Below are 17,492 nucleotides of genomic sequence, written 5' to 3'. Positions count from 1 at the left end.
CATGTACCTACACGTGAACCTGCATGAACAGCTGCCTCACATGTGGACTCACACCAACGTCTGCCTCATACCCTTCCAAGTGAACCTGCACCAACATATACCCATCACCCTTACACGTGAACTCACACCATCTGCCCCATGTACCTACACGTGAACCTGCATGAACAGCTGCCTCACACGTGGACTCACACCAACGTCTGCCTCATACCCTTCCAAGTTAACCTGCACCAACATATACCCATCACCCTTACACGTGAACTCACACCATCTGCCCCATGTCCCAACACGTGAACCTGCATGAACAGCTGCCTCACACGTGGACTCACACCAACGTCTGCCTCATACCCTTCCAAGTGAACCTGCACCAACATATACCCATCACCCTTACACGTGAACTCACACCATCTGCCCCATGTCCCAACACGTGAACCTGCATGAACAGCTGCCTCACACGTGGACTCACACCAACGTCTGCCTCATACCCTTCCAAGTGAACCTGCACCAACATATACCCAACACCCTTCCACGTGAACTCACACCATCTGCCCCATGTCCCAACACCTGAACCTACATACAACTCAGCCCCAAAGCCTTACACATGGACTCACTGCAACACCTGCTTCATACCCTTCCAAGTGAACCTGCACCAACATATACCCATCACCCTTACACGTGAACTCACACCATCTGCCCCATGTCCCAACACTTGAACCTGCATGAACAGCTGCCTCACACGTGGACTCACACCAACGTCTGCCTCATACCCTTCCAAGTGAACCTGCACCAACATATACCCATCACCCTTACAAGTGAACTCACACCATCTGCCCCATGTCCCAACATGTGAACCTGCATGAACAGCTGCCTCACACGTGGACTCACACCAACGTCTGCCTCATACCCTTCCAAGTGAACCTGCACCAACATATACCCAACACCCTTCCACGTGAACTCACACCATCTGCCCCATACCCCTACACCTGAACCTACATACAACTCAGCCCCAAAGCCTTACACGTGAACTCACACCATCTACCCCATGTCCCTACACGTGAACCTGCATGAACAGCTGCCTCACACGTGGACTCACCGCAACACCTGCTTCATACCCTTCCAAGTGAACCTGCACCAACATATACCCATCACCCTTCCACGTGAACTCACACCATCTGCCCCATGTCCCAACACGTGAACCCGCATGAACAGCTGCCTCACACGTGGACTCACACCAACGTCTGCCTCATACCCTTCCAAGTGAACCTGCACCAACATATACCCATCACCCTTCCACGTGAACTCACACCATCTGCCCCATGTACCTACACGTGAACCCGCATGAACAGCTGCCTCACACGTGGACTCACACCAACGTCTGCCTGATACTCTTCCAAGTGAACCTGCACCAACATATACCCATCACCCTTACACGTGAACTCACACCATCTGCCCCATGTCCCGACACGTGAACCCGCATGAACAGCTGCCTCACACGTGGACTCACACCAACGTCTCCCTCATACCCTTCAAAGTGAACCTGCACCAACATATACCCATCACCCTTCCACGTGAACTCACACCATCTGCCCCATGTCCCAACACGTGAACCCGCATGAACAGCTGCCTCACACGTGGACTCACACCAACGTCTGCCTCATACCCTTCCAAGTGAACCTGCACCAACATATACCCATCACCCTTCCACGTGAACTCACACCATCTGCCCCATGTACCTACACGTGAACCTGCATGAACAGCTGCCTCACACGTGGACTCACACCAACGTCTGCCTCATACCCTTCCAAGTGAACCTGCACCAACATATACCCATCACCCTTACACGTGAACTCACACCATCTGCCCCATGTCCCAACACGTGAACCTGCATGAACAGCTGCCTCACACGTGGACTCACACCAACTTCTGCCTCATACCCTTCCAAGTGAACCTGCACCAACATATACCCATCACCCTTACACGTGAACTCACACCATCTGCCCCCATGTCCCAACACGTGAACCTGCATGAACAGCTGCCTCACACGTGGACTCACACCAACGTCTGCCTCATACCCTTCCAAGTGAACCTGCACCAACATATACCCATCACCCTTACACGTGAACTCACACCATCTGCCCCATGTCCCAACACCTGAACCTACATACAACTCAGCCCCAAAGCCTTACACATGGACTCACTGCAACACCTGCTTCATACCCTTCCAAGAGAACCTGCACCAACATATACCCAACACCCTTACACGTGAACTCACACCATCTGCCCCATGTACCTACACGTGAACCTGCATGAACAGCTGCCTCACACGTGGACTCACACCAACGTCTGCCTTATACTCTTCCAAGTGAACCTGCATCAACATATACCCATCACTCTTACACATGAACTCACACCATCTGCCCGTGTCCCTACACGTGAACCCGCATGAACAGCTGCCTCACACGTGGACTCACACCAACGTCTGCCTCATACCCTTCCAAGTGAACCTGCACCAACATATACCCATCACCCTTACACGTGAACTCACACCATCTGCCCCATGTCACAACACGTGAGCCTGCATGAACAGCTGCCTCACACGTGGACTCACACCAACATCTGCCTCATACCTTTCCAAGTGAAACTGCATCAACATATACCCATCACTCTTACACATGAACTCGCACTGACATATGCCCGGTATCCCTACACGTGAGCCTGCATCCACATATACCCTTCACTCTTACACATGAATTCACACTGACATATGCCCGGTATCCCTACACATGAACCTGCATCCACATCTGCCCCACACGCTTACACGTGAACTCATGCAGACATCTGCCCCACAACCAAAGATGTGATCCTGCATTTTATCCGCCACACAAACTTTCACATGAACTCACAATGACATCTGTCCCATACCCAAAAGTCAACTGCACCCACATCTGTTCCATCTGCTTAAACATGAACCTGCATCAATCCTGCACCACACCCTCTAACGTGAAGCTGCCTCCACATCGGCCCCATGATCTCAGATGTGAAACCCTTGTCCACATCAGTCTTATATCCAAACATCACCTCACACCCAGACCTGCCATACACCCAACGCCTAAGCCCATGCCCACATCTGAACCACTCCCTTTATCTGCGAGATCAGACAGGTATCAGCACCGTACTCATACTTACACCTGCACCCACATCTGTTATAAAGAGACGCTAAGTCTAGTACCAGCATCATAGTTGTACCCCAACATCTATATTTACCCCAGACCTCTACAAGAATCCATGTACACATCTGTCTCAGATGGGCACAAAGACAAGCAGCGGCATCCAATCTGCCGTAGATAGACATATAGGCCACAAGTGACTGGTACCCACGCCAGGCGCATACTTACTGATGCCCGGCCGAGTCCAAATTACCCAAGAAACATTCACAGACACACAACTGCATCCACATCACACACAGATTTCACCCATGGACGGGCTTCCGTTAGCACGAAAGTGGACAAGGCAGCAACTGTTCAATTGCTGAAATACAGGGATATTCACAACCAACCTTGCTTGCAACCACGCCATGGAATGAAGGCTTTGCCTTGAACCATGAGAACAATGAGTAGGAAGTAGCTGGACAAGGTTACCCACATATGTTTATGTAATTGTAAAAGCTTCTTATATAGTGCAAACTGCCACCCTACGGGTATCCTGGTGCTTAGATTAAAAAAATAACCGACATGCGAACGGGCCAAAGTATCAGGAAAAGGGAGATCAGTCCTTGGGAAAGTTTTCAGGCTCTTTCTGAACTCAATCAGAGAGTCAATTTGTCTGACACTCTGTGGTAGTTCGTTCCATAAATGTGCAGCAGCCACACTGAAGGCCCCCCCCTTCCAAGAACGCTTAAATCTAGGAATATCCAAGTGGTCTTCTCCACATGATTCCACACAGTAGATCATCCTACTCCATGTACCCTACTGGCAATCAGCAAGGACCAAGCGTACATCTCAACACGGTCCACACAGTAGGCCACCCTCCTGCATTCACCCTACTGAGCACACAGTACGAACCAGGGACTTGAATTCACAGTCGCTAAAAAGTTTGATCATTTAGTTATGAATAATAAACATTTAATACAGGAAATAGGTTCACCAAGCACTAGTGATACTTGCTCTAGTATTCAATTTAGTAGCAACAGTGAGGAAATAAATAACCTAGGGTAAGGAACATCAGGACAGACAGGTATCAACAATACCTTTTAAAAGAAATTAAAAGAATCGGGATTGACAACAGAAGTATAGTCAAGAAACATAATGAAATAGTCAAAGACAATGAGATTGGGTAAAAGAGGAGGGGGAGCAGATAACAGAAAGGAAAGGAATGCAGACCAGGTCCTGAAATCAAAAGAAATGGTGTATCCCAGGAATAAAACTAACATAGAACACGATAGAGGATTGAGCTTGGTAAATATGGTAATCATGAAGTCTCTGTGATTAACTTATCTAAGAAAACTCTCTCTATGGATATGCCTTCAGTTCTTAGTAAAGGTATGGGGTTTTGCCCAACTGAACAATGTAATGTGTATCAATTACAAAAGATCTTTTAAAAAATTAGAACTAAACAATTGCTTGTGTGGCAGCAAAACTACTTTATGTTTTAGCAATTCTTCCACAAAGTATATTTATGATATGGCAATATTAATGTATATTTCAGACCATGATAATGAACCATCTGTTCTTACAAATCTGTTACATGACCTGGAGATAAACACAAATGCAACAATATTGGCAGTGCTCTGAAAAGGAAGTCTAACATTACCGCTCAATTACAGAGTGGCAATAACGTTGATCTTTTTATAAGGTTATTTTTCTTGACCTGGATAAGTGGTTGGGGGCTTTGGAAAACAATAGAACTGGGAGATATGACAATCTGACCAAACTGGAAAGACAAGCTCTAAATTAAATTAAACAAGACCGATGTAGAATCATAAAGAAAGCCGATGAGGGAGCTAATAATGTTATTATGGATAACGGAGAACATGACTATGAGGTTATGACCTTACTTTCTGACACACAATGTTACTTATGGTGTGACAACAACCCCATACCTAATATGAGTCACCTGATTAATACAAAGCTGAAAGGCTGGTTCAATACCGGTTTATTCCATTAGGATGAGCACATGTACCTTTTGGTGTATAGACCAAGGTGCCTTTCTTTGCCTTTATGCACTGCCCAAAGTCCACAAACAATTGCCCTTTCCTCCTGGCTGCCCAATTATTTCATGCATTGGTTCACCTGCTGAAAGACTGTCAGAACATGGTGATGTATTCCTGGACCCTTTACAGCTTTTTACCATCATATGTACATGATACTGAGCATATCTTGAATCTAATGATCAATGTGACATGGGGTAAGGGGGTGACGCTGGTAACCCTTGATGTAGTGTCTCTCTACACAAATATAACTCATGATTTGGGACTGGAGCTACTTTAGCATTTCCTCAATAGTACTAGGCCCTGGCGTAGTTCGGGGAGTTTTGCTACTTGGATCTCCGCAAAGTTACATATAAACTCTGCGAAGTTCCGCAAGTGGCGGAGTGCAGTGCAAACTGCAGTTTGTGCTGATATTCCTGCCACGCGGGTAGAAATTTTACCCAAGCGGCAGCTCTCGCTCGTGAACTTACGGTTCGCAATCGCAAGCAGGGAAAAAACTCCGCTGCACATCGGGAAGTGGAGTTTTCTGCACTCCGTGAGCTCGGTGGAGTGCGGAGTGCAAAAAACTCCGATAACAGAGCGAAGTTCCCCACCCAGGCCTAAATAGGACATGGTCACAACTTGGGAGTGGGGAAGAGAAGATAGAACTCTGTTCCTTGTCTTTCATGTCTATTATCAAGCACTTCGATTTTGTCGGATATACGGTTTGTATTGACAACTGGCATTCGTACTGGGATGATACCAAGTTTTATTTGCCCTGAAGAAGTCTGTAAAAGACGAAACACGTGTTGGTTAGTTTGGCTAGAACGTGAATGGAGGAATAAAGAAGATCTACGCTGACCTGTGTCTCGGACTGTTTTATGGCGCTCAAGAGTTCAGTTAAAAAGTTGTAGAGTCAAGGGGACCGCCACATAGTAGACCACCCTAGTCCATGCTCCCTACTGAGCACACGGCAAGAAGCAAAAGACCAATATATGCCCGTGATGGCTGGATCCTCGCAGATATTTACTATTATGATTCTTCTCTCTGCATATTTCATTATCAAATGTGGCCACCGGACCACTCTCCTCACCTCCTTGCACATTCACAGTCCCCTCCTTACTTCATCCCAGTACAATGCCCCCTCACTCCCCTCAAAACTGTGTCCTCTCGTCACAGCCACCTCTCTGTGTCCCCTCATCATTCCCACTCATGAAACTCGCCTCTTCGAGGATCAGTACCTTCAGATAGGCAAATCACCCCTTCCACCAGATTTACCTCCTTCATCTGTCCGTTCCCCCCATATGTACCCCCCCTCCCCCGGGTGCATGCCGCCAGTACAGCACTCCATTGCCAGCCAGCTATGTTCATGCTTTAGAAATACCAAACAATACACACATAACTGCTTCCCCTCGTCTCCCCTTCTAGTACTGGGCCTCATCCTCATAATGCAGCAATGCCACCTCCACGGCTAAGATCGCTTAACCACTGTATCCTTTCTTTTGTCAGCCCCCGAATTTTTACACCCTCTATGCTCCCTCAAATAGTGTCCACTCAATCCATGTCATCCCTCCTCCAGTAAGGGTCCTTCTTCCGCCTCAATATTCAACCCTTCCCTTCCAGTGTGTATTCCCATCTCACTCAATCTTGTGTACCCTCATCAGTCCCCCTCAGTGTTGTTCCTTCCACTATTATGTTTCAACCTCTTTGTATAGTGTCCCGCCTCCTCTGCCCCTCACTACTGTGCCCCCCTCCCTGTCTCAAACCCCGTTAGTCTTTTACCCATCCTCTGAGTATTGTATCGTGCCTCCTCTGCTCATTCCTCTGCCCATCAGTACTGTGTCCCCTCCCTGTCTCAAACAATTCCAGTCTTGTAACCCTCCTCCGAGTATTGTCTCCTGCCTCCTCTGCCCCTCAGTATTGTGTCCCCTCCCTGTCTCAAACACCTCCAGTCTTGTAACCCTCCTCCGAGTATTGTATCCTGCCTCCTCTGCTCATTCCTCTGCCCCGCAGTATTGTGTCCCCTCCCTGTCTCAAACACCTCCAGTCTTGTAACCCTCCTCCGAGTATTGTATCCTGCCTCCTCTGCTCATTCCTCTGCCCCGCAGTATTGTGTCCCCTCCCTGTCTCAAACACCTCCAGTCTTGTAACCCTCCTCCGAGTATTGTCTCTTGCCTCCTCTGCCCCACAGTACTGTGTCCCATCTCTGTCTCAAACACCTCCAGTCGTGTACCCCGCCTCCGAGTATTGTCTCCTGCCTCCTCTGCCCCCCAGGACTTTGTCCCCTCCCTGTCTCAAATACCTCCAGTCTTGTACCCCTCCTCTGAGTATTGTCTCCTGCCTCCTCTGCCCCTCAGTACTGTGTTCCCTCCCTGTTTCAAACATCTCCAGTCTTTTACCCATCCTCTGAGTATTGTATCCTGCCTCCTCTGCTCATTCCTCTGCCCCGCAGTATTGTGTCCCCTCCTACCCCCCTGTATCAGATCCTCTCCGCTTCTGTGTAGTTTCCTCCCTCCCATAGGTATTGCGTTCCCTCGACACTCCTCAATACTGTGTTACCTCTCTGTATTGTTTCCTCTCACCTCAATAGTTCCTAAGTCTGCCTCGTCCTGTCTGGAGCATCCTCCTCCCCCTCACTCATCCTAAGTATTGTCTCTCAGCCTCGGTCTTCTTAACTCAGTATTGTGTCCCTACAATCACCATTCAGTCTCCTCCTCTTACTATCGTGCCGCCTCCTCTCCTCTGTTTTGTTTCCTCTCAACTCATTATTGTTCCTTCCACTCAGAGTTCCAGTCTGAGAATTGTATTATGTTCTCATTACTGTTTCTTCTCACCTCTGTACTGTCCCCTCCCCACCTCAAGCCCCCTCTGCTCCTCCTCCAGTCTTGTACCCCTCCTGAGTATTGTGTCCTCTCTTCCTCTCAGTAGCCTGTCTCCATCTTTCTCTTCAGTTTTGTTTCCTTTCATCTCAGTATCATGTCCCCTCATTGCCCTTTATTGTGCCCACCTCTCTCCACCACAGTCATCTACCTTCCTAACCCCCATCAATACTGTGTCCATCTCACTGTGTCCCCTTTTCTTCTCTTTGTCTAGTCTCTTCCCCTCAGTATTGTGCTACCCCTGTGTTGTTTCCTCTCACTTCATCACGGTCTCCTTCCATTACTCGTTAAAATTGCATTTCCTACTCTGGCCGTCCAATCTTAAGTCCGCTCATCTATACTGCTTCTTCCCATCAGTATTTATTCCCTTCTTACTCTCTCAGCCCTGTGCCCTCTCCTCTCAGTATTGTGCCTCCTAAGCTCCCCTGTTTTGTTGACGCTCCTGTGAGTATTGTTGCCGTTGTGTAATGTGTTTCATTCAGTCGCTCTGGATTGTGCCTCTCTGCCGTCCTCCCTCAGGTACCTGACTCAGCCCAAGCGGGAGACATCCTTTACAACTAAACTATTACAACGCATGCCATTACATCGCATGTTGCTGCAAGGCAAAAGGTGTGCAGCAGTGGGTAGAAGGTGTTGGATTTAACTCCAACACCTTCCATACTGTTGCACACATTGGTGTTGGAATAGAAAATTAATCTATTCCAACTTCCAGCGCCGCCCCCCCAACAGAAAGTCGGAGTAAAAGTTTGCGTTGCAACGGCATGCGATGTAATGGCATACGTTTTAACGTCACCTATTCGCCCAAGTTCTAACCCTCTCTACCACAAGTGTTGTGTCTGATTCCTGAGTATTGTTATCTGCTCCAATAGTCTTATTTCTCCTCTGCCATGCTCCTCAGTGTTGTGACTTCTCCTCTCGGTTTTGGGACCCCCCCCCACCAATCTTCCTTTAGTGTTTTTTCTCCCTCAGTATTGTTTCCTCCTTCTCCTCTTCTCTTAGTCATATCCTCTCCTTGCTCCCTCTCAGTATTCTGGCCACTTTTCTCTCCTCAGTGTTGTGGTCTCACCTCTCCACATGGTTTCCTTTCCTCCAAGTATTGGGACCCCCTCATCCCCCCTCAGTATTGTTCCCTCCTCTCCTTCTCCAGTTGTATCCTCTCCTCGCTCCCTCTCAGTAGCGTGAGCCCAATTCTCCGCTCACTGTTGTGTTCCCTCCTCTCCACATGGTTTCCTTTCCTCTTCTCTCCTCAGTATTATCCCCTCCTTTCTTTCTCCCAGTCGTATCCTCTCCCCGCTACCTCTACGTAGTCTCCCCTCAATGTTGTTTCCTGTCTCTATATTGTCCCTCCACTTTCCTCCCAGTGTTGCTTTCTCTCCCCCAGTATTGTACCCCTCCTTCTCTCAGTCATGCCCTCTCCTATCCATCACATCCATTACTCTCCCAGTCGTGTCCCCTCCTGACCCCACCCCCTCTCTTTTGTCCCCCCACCCTCAGGGCCTGATTACGAGTCAATGTGTTATTTATCACCCCAACATCTAGCAAAAGTATTAGAGGTGCACGTAGCACGCAACCACTGCACCTTTATAGGAGAGTCTGAATTTTTAGACCCATGTCCCGCCGGGTTTCATCCAGCTCATTCTACAGAGTAAGTCGCCCTCTCAGTGATGGTTGATAAGCGCTCGAATAGCAGTCGTACACCGGCACTGGTCCTCCTCGATTTATCAGTAGCTTTCGACACTGTGGGCCATAACATCTTAGTAGATCATACCGGGCAGCTGGGCTGAGGGGCCCAACGCTCTCTTGATTGCCTCCTTTTTGAAAGACTGCTTTAACTCCGTTTACTTCTTTCAACGTCCATTTAGATTGTGGAGTCCCCCTGGGATCATCCCAATCCCCCCTCATCTATACAACATTTATATTTGCCCCTTTGTCCCACTCTCAAAAAACTGAACTGTATCATCTACAACTATGTAGACAATATGCAACTACTCCTCAGACTCAATAACATTCCCAATCCAAGGTACACTTTCAATCTACAATGCTGTATATCCGTGAATGGATGAACAGCAATCACTTGAAATTAAATACGGAAAAAACACAGCTCATTATCACTAAAAAGAAGCTAAAATACTCGACCGACTCACTTTGGCCGTCCGAGTTGGGAACCTACCCTAATCCAAAAAAAGCAGTGAAAAGTCTTGGAGTGACTACTTATCCTGAAATCTCTACAAAGAGTGAAATTGCCTCAGTAATTTCCTCCTCCTTCCTAATGCTCTGTATAATTAAGAAAATTGACAAATTCCTCACTTTGCAGGCCCTTATCGAAGAGGTAAACGCCCTTGTCATTTCAAGAATTGACTATGACAATTCTCTATATGTTGGCCTTCCCAAATGCCTTACCAAAAGGCTCCAAATCGCTCAGAAGCAAGCAACCTAAGCTATAAACAACCAAAGCGATGCCACATCACCCCTCTCATGAAAAACCTCCAATGGCTGCCTGTAGAACAAAGATCGATCTTTAAAGCCGGATGCATCATTTTCAAATCACCCCATAACAGAAGCCCCTCTTTTATCAGTTCTTGACTTCACAAGCACTCATTATGTTCTGCCCACTTGAACCGAATGCCAATTCCCAAGTTTAAGAGGAGGTAGGGCAGCGCTTGATTTTAGGTCTTTGTCCTCCAACCTATGCAATTCTTTCTTCACCGAAATAAGATCAGCACCTTGTTATTTAGAATTCAGGAAAGCATTAAAAACATGGGTATTCAGACAAGTCTACAACAAATTCCTCACTCACCTATATCTTTATTCTCTGACAAACCTACAAACTTAATTCTCTACCCACCTGTATTCTCTTTTGTTCCCTCCTCAGTGCCATTAAACTGACAGGTGACGATGTGCTTTATAAGCTTCATTACCATAACGATACCACGAGGCAAGTTATTTATTGGGTGCGATAAATAACACCTATTACAAGTTCATGGGGAATAACATGATACAGTAAATACTATATGTTTTCCCTATGTTAAATTTCAACAAGTTTAACCTGCCAAAATCTAATCTAATCTAATGAATGTTGAGTTATTTAACACATCCGATAATTATCGGATAAGCTCAATAAAACCAAACTCGTAATTCCAATCCATGTGTATACAGGCGTTTTCGCATTGTGTCAGAATATTAGGTGCAACTTGTAATCAGACCTCAAGTATTGTTTCTTCCCCCTCAATACAGTCCTGTCAGTGGTGAGCCCACTCTTTCCCCCATGCTTTGTTTCATCTTCCTTAGTATTGTAGTCTCCTCTTACTACAACAGTTTCATTTCTCCTCCTCAGTATTGTGTCACCTAAGCAATGTTTATTCTCCCTCATTATTGTCCTCTCTCTTCTTCTCAGTCATGTCCCTTCCTCCTTCCCCAAGTATTGTAACCTTTCTTCTCCACTCAGTATGTTGTTTCTTCTTCTCTAACTGTTGGGTCTCTTCTCCCCTCAGTGTTGTTTACTCTCCCTCGATATTGTCTCCTCCTCACTTCCCCTCAGTGTTATGACACCTTCTCTGTTTTCTCCCCCTCGATATTGGCTCTCCCCTCTCCTTTTGTCAGTCGTGACCCCTCCTCACTCGCTTCAGTGCTTTGACCTCCCCTCAGCATGGTTTCCTTTCCCTCAGTACTGTCCCTACTTCTGTCGAGTCCCCTCCTCTGCATCACCCCCATTTAGTGCTGTAACCCTTCATCTCTTCTAAGTGTTTTCTGCTCTCTCTTAGATTTGTTCCCTTTCTCTTAGTCATGTCCCCTTCTCTCAGCCATGTCCCCCTCCTCACCACCCTCAGCGTTGTTCCCCTCTTCCCCTTTAGTGTTGTTTCCTCAGTATATGATCCTCTTCTCTCAGTCCTGGTCCCTCCTCTCCATTTAGTTGTTTCTTCTCCCTTATTACTGCTCCCTCATCACTCCCTCTCAGTATCGCGACACATCTTTTCCCGGGCTGTGTTGTTTTCACTCCATGAGCATTGTGCTCCTCCTTTTCTCAATGATGCTCCCTCCTCACTTCACCTCCATGCTGTGACCCCTCTTCTCCCCTAGGTGTTGTTTACTCCTCAGTATTGTCCTCCTCTCAGTAGTGTTCCCTCCTTTCTCTCTGGCGCTTAGTGCTTTGACACCTCTTCTACCCTCAGTATTGTCCCGTGCTCCATCCCTTCAGTGTTGTGTCCACTTCCCTCAATGTTGTGTTTCCTCCTCTCCATGCTGTTTCTTCTCCTTTCAGCTCCTTCTCAGTCGTGTCCCCTCCTCACTCCCCTCAGTTTGCCCATCTCAGCTCTGTATTGTACTCTTCTCTGGGTTGTCCCCTACTGTCCTTATATCAGTCGTGTGCCCCCTCCTCATCAGCTCTCAGTTATCCCCCTTCTCTCCATCAATCATGTGCCCCCTCCTCATCCCTTTCAGAGCTGGGCCCCTCCTCTGTTTTGTCCCCTCTTCTCCTTATATCAGTCTTGTGCCCCCTCCTCATCAGCTCTCAGTTATCTCTCCTCTGTATTGTCCCCTTCTCTCCATCAGTCTTGTGCCCCCTCCTCATCAGCTCTCAGTTATCCCTCCTCTCTCCTCTGTATTGTCCCCTTCTCTCCATCAGTCGTGTGCCCCCTCCTCATCAGCTCTGTTATCCCTCCTCTCTCCTCTGTATTGTCCCCTTCTCTCCATCAGTCTTGTGCCCCCTCCTCATCAGCTCTCAGTTATCCCTCCTCTCTCCTCTGTATTGTCCCCTTCTCTCCATCAGTCTTGTGCCCCCTCCTCATCAGCTCTCAGTTATCCCTCCTCTCTCCTCTGTATTGTCCCCTTCTCTCCATCAGTCGTGTGCCCCCTCCTCATCAGCTCTCAGTTATCCCTCCTCTCTCCTCTGTATTGTCCCCTTCTCTCCATCAGTCGTGTGCCCCCTCCTCATCAGCTCTCAGTTATCCCTCCTCTCTCCTCTGTATTGTCCCCTTCTCTCCATCAATCTTGTGCCCCCTCCTCATCAGCTCTCAGTTATCCCTCCTCTCTCCTCTGTATTGTCCCCTTCTCTCCATCAGTCTTGTGCCCCCTCGTCAGCTCTCAGTTATCCCTCCTCTCTCCTCTGTATTGTCCCCATCTCTCCATCAATCTTATGCCCCCTCCTCACCCCTTTCAGAGCTGGGCCCTTCCTCTGTCTTGTCCCCTCTTCTCTCCCCTCAGTACTGTCCCCTCCTGTCCTCCTCTCAGTTGTGCTCCACCTCACCCACCCTTCAGTCTTGTGTCCCCTCCTCCCCCCTCAGGGTTGGGCCCTTCCTCTGTGTTGTCCCCTCCTCCCTCTGTCTTGTGCCCCCCCTCGCAGTGCTCCCCCCCGGTGCCCCTCTGTATTGTCCCCTCCCCTCCCCTCAGGTAGCTCGAGCCCTGGGGTGGAAGGGGGGGTTGGCCTCCCCTCCCCGGTCGCTGAGGGAGGCGGCCCCCCCGCTCCAGCCCCTGCCCCCTCCCCCGCTCGGCGGGGCCCCTCACCTGCGCCCCCGGCCGCCGCTCCTCTCCCTTCTTCTCACTTCCTGGTTGGCGCCGCCATCTTGGGATCGACGAACTTCCGGTCCGTGACGTCAGAGCGGGCGGGGCGGAACGGGGAAGCCCGGGGGCTGGAGGGGCCAAGAGAGGCCCCGAGGAATATCAAGGGGCCCCGAGGGGCTTCAGGGGCCACCAGACGGGCAGAGGGGTTCACAGGGACACCAGGGGCCCCGAGAGGACCCCCGAGACATACAAGGGGCCAAGAGAGAGTGTGGGAGATCCGGGGGGGCACACAGGGGCCCAGAGAGGACCCCCGAGTCATACAAGGGTCCCAAGGGGTCAAGAGAGGGCGTGGGAGATCCGGGGGGCCACACAGGGGCCCAGAGAGGACCCCAGAGGCATACAGGGGCCCCAAGGGGCCAACGGAGAGTGTGGGAGATCCAGGGGGCCACACAGGGGCCTTGAGAGGACCCCTGAGGCATACAGGGGGCCAACGGAGAGTGTGGGAGATACAGGGGCCCCAAGAGGACAACAGAGAGTGTGGGAGATCCAGGGGGCCACACAGGGGCCCTGAGAGGGGCCCCAAGGGGCGAACAGAGAGTGTGGGAGATCCTGGGAGCCACACAGGGGCCCCAAGAGGACCCCTGAGGCATACAGGGGCCCCAAGAGGACAACGGAGAGTGTGGGAGTTCCAGGGGGCCACACAGCGGCCCTGAGAGGACCCCAGTGGCATGCAGAGGCCCCAAGGGGCCAGCACCCTCCACGTACTCAACAACGGCCGAAACCACACCTGCTTCCAGGCCGCCCCAAAACGGACCCACGGACCCTTCTCCTGCCGCACCTGCAGCTTCACCTGCGACAGAGCCACCAAACTTTTTGTTACAGGGCCGTTTCAAAATCTGCCCTGTAACAAAATCGGCTGAAAAACGGCCCAGGCAAAGAGCTCGGCGGCACCCCCAATCCCCTGGGGGGGCGGCCGAGCACTTTGCCAGGGCCGGTTTTTGTTCCCAGTCCGGCCCTGGCCATAGCCATCCCGGACGGTTACAAGATTACCCGCAGGGATCGCGCCAAAGGAATCGGAGGAGGAATAGCCATCGTCCACAAGTCCACCATCAATATCGCCACCCACGCAGACGACACACTCAACACCGCCGAACACCTGCACTTCCGGATCCACACCGACCCCAACATCACCCTCAGAGGAACACTCGTCTACAGACCTCCCGGACCCCGGGCTCAGTTCAGCGACTCCATCGCCGACCTCGCCAGCACCCACGCACTCGCCTCCACCGACTACATCCTCCTCGGGGACCTGAACTTCCACCTCGAGAACAACGACGACGCCTACTCCGCCAAGCTGATCGACAACCTCGCCAACCTCGGCCTCAGACAACTCGTCACCGCACCCACCCACGCCGCCGGCCACACGCTGGACCCCATCTTCTCCACAAGCACCCACGTCGCCTTCGACCACACCACCGAACTCCACTGGATCGATCACCGCTGCATCCATTTCACCTTCAAGAAACCATCCATGCACCATCGCACCCAACAGCTGCCTCGCCGCTGCTGGAGCAAAGTCACCGAAGACCAGCTGATCACCATCCTTGCCCAGAACCCACCAACCCATACGCCGCAGCCCGCAACCTCAGACAGTGGATCGACGACTGCACCAACACCCTCGCCCCACTCAAGAAACCCTCCAACAGCCACGCCAGCAAGAGAGCCTCCTGGTTCACCGACGAGCTCCAGACCTCTAAACGTGCATGCCAGAAACTGGAGAAGAAATGGCTCCACGAACGCACACCGGACAACCACGCAGCCCACAAGGACATAACCCGCAGACATCCCCACCTCATCAGATCAGCCAAGAGATCCTTCTTCAAAGACCGCCTGGATAACAACGCACACAACAGCAAAGAGCTCTTCAGCATCGTAAAAGAACTCTCCAACCCCAGCACCAATGCCAACGACATCCCGCCCTCACAAGAACTGTGCGACTCACTGCCACCTGTGCGACGCACTTCCACCGCAAGATCGCTGACATTCACAAAAGCTTCAACACCACGACCGCCCCGACTACGCCAGACTTCACCTCCCCTGCGAACACCACCAGCGCCAACCGCCTGACCTCCTGGTCCAACGTCAACGACGACGAGACACGCAAGGTCATTGTGAGAAGTTGGCATGATATATAGTGCTCACTATTCTAGTGATCACTTTGTATCATACCAAACAACCCTTATTGATGATTGGTTGTAAGTCAACCTTATTAGACCAGCTATCCTAGTAGCGTGGACAAGAGCAGTCTTTAGGCTAAACTCTAGAGGGCGTGTTAAGGCAGCTGTTTTACCATCACATATACCCCTTGAACACCAAGTGAAAGTACACCACACAAGTTGTTATAAAAATATAGGATATTTATTAATAACAAGTCTACCCTGAACTCTTTATGAGTCAGGGAGCTAAGCACAATACAAAACTCTTACGAAAATACTATAAGTTGCACAATTTACACAAATGCCCGAGGGGCACGAAAAACCATATACTCTAAAAGTGGAATGCGAAATACTAGCAGGTAAGTAACACGATCCAGAGACTTCAGGACCGCTAGGACTACCTTACTGAACCCTCAGGTTAGGAGCAGGAGGCCTAGGGAACCCGGGTGCAGAGTGGGAACTCTTACGCGGGATGCGGGACAAAGTCTATGGATGCTAGCAGTTATTAAAGTTACTGTTTCCGGACGAATCCGACTAGGTAGACTAAAAATGAAAAAGGATCTGGACACTAGGAGAGTGAACCTGTGCTGGAGCACCGAAATGCTCGAGTTACCTAGCCCAGGGGCTGCGGCTGCATAGGGTTCAAGTGACGTCGGGAATCCTCGTTGTAGTCTATGGAGCCTGAAAGAAGATGTTGCTGGCAGGCGACCAGTGAAGAAGTTCGGTGTGATCCAAGGCTGGATCAGTGAAGGAGACGACCTGAAAGCAGAGGGGACTTAGGGCCAGATGTAGGTAGCCAAATACCGGTCGGTAACGGCCGATTTCGGCCGTTACCGACCGGTATTTGGCTTTTGAGATGTAGGTGGCTATATTTTACAGAATCGGTAAATTTACCGCTTCTGTAAAATACCGAATTGGTAATTTTACAGATTCGGAAAATCCATATGTAGGTGGGACTCTTCTGAGTCCCAAAGGCCCTACAAATTCGGTATTTTAACACCCAATCCAATTGGGTGTTAAAATACCGATTTTAGGTGTGCATGCACATGTGTGCATGCACACCTAGCCATGTGACAGACAGACATGCCCTTAGGGCATGTCTGTGTGCCACATGGCGCACATGCCTATTTGTGGGGTGCCAGAGGGTGTCAAAGTGACACCCCCTGCCCCCTTGCAAAATTCGGTATTTACCGATTCTGTAATTACAGAATCGGTATTGCCCATTGATTCCTATGGGCTTCACAGCCCATAGGAATCAATAGGAAATACCGATTCGGTATTTCCAGATTCGGTAAATACCGAATCTTAACGATTCGGTATTTCCACATCTGGAAATACCTACATCTCCCCCCTTCATATTTACCACTTCTTAAATACCGAATCGGTAAAATTCGGTATTTAAGAAGTGGTAAATAAGAACTACCTACATCTGGCCCTTAGTTCTTAATCACTAGCCAGTGATTGTGTGGGCACCAGGATGGCACCGGATGAAGTCACCTCGACCAGGTGAGTGGGCGACGCTGGACTCTGCAGTTACATGGACCAGGAGGCGTTGTCGGCGTCCAGGCTGGAGGTGCGAGCTGTCCCACGAGGGTGTCTGTTGTCGGCGATGCTGGATCCAAGATTGGAGCAACAAACCTTGGCAAAGGCAAGCCCACGCGGTGGAGTCAAAATGGCGTCTGGAGTGGACCAGGAGGGTCCAGGGCACTTCTTGTTGGA

At 49.9% G+C, this 17,492-nt stretch overlaps 1 protein-coding gene across 2 annotated transcripts in view; it reads right to left on the bottom strand.

Moving 5' to 3' along the window:
* The window catches only part of SBNO2 (strawberry notch homolog 2), a 324,007-nt gene extending 310,362 nt beyond the window's left edge, over window positions 1–13,645 (bottom strand). The window contains exon 1 of one of the 2 annotated variants that reach the window (XM_078669941.1): window positions 13,561–13,645. The gene's annotated coding sequence lies outside the window, so the exon portion shown is untranslated. The remainder of the gene's footprint in view (window positions 1–13,560) is intronic. The other variant, XM_078669940.1, reaches the window with a different exon arrangement.
* Window positions 13,646–17,492: the final 3,847 nt, after the last annotated feature.

The sequence above is a fragment of the Lissotriton helveticus genome, chromosome 12 (assembly GCF_964261635.1).
Source record: "Lissotriton helveticus chromosome 12, aLisHel1.1, whole genome shotgun sequence".
NCBI classification, from domain to species: Eukaryota; Metazoa; Chordata; class Amphibia; order Caudata; family Salamandridae; genus Lissotriton; species Lissotriton helveticus.
Note: the sequence above shows the minus strand (reverse complement) of the source record. Positions and strands in the feature narration are given on the sequence as shown.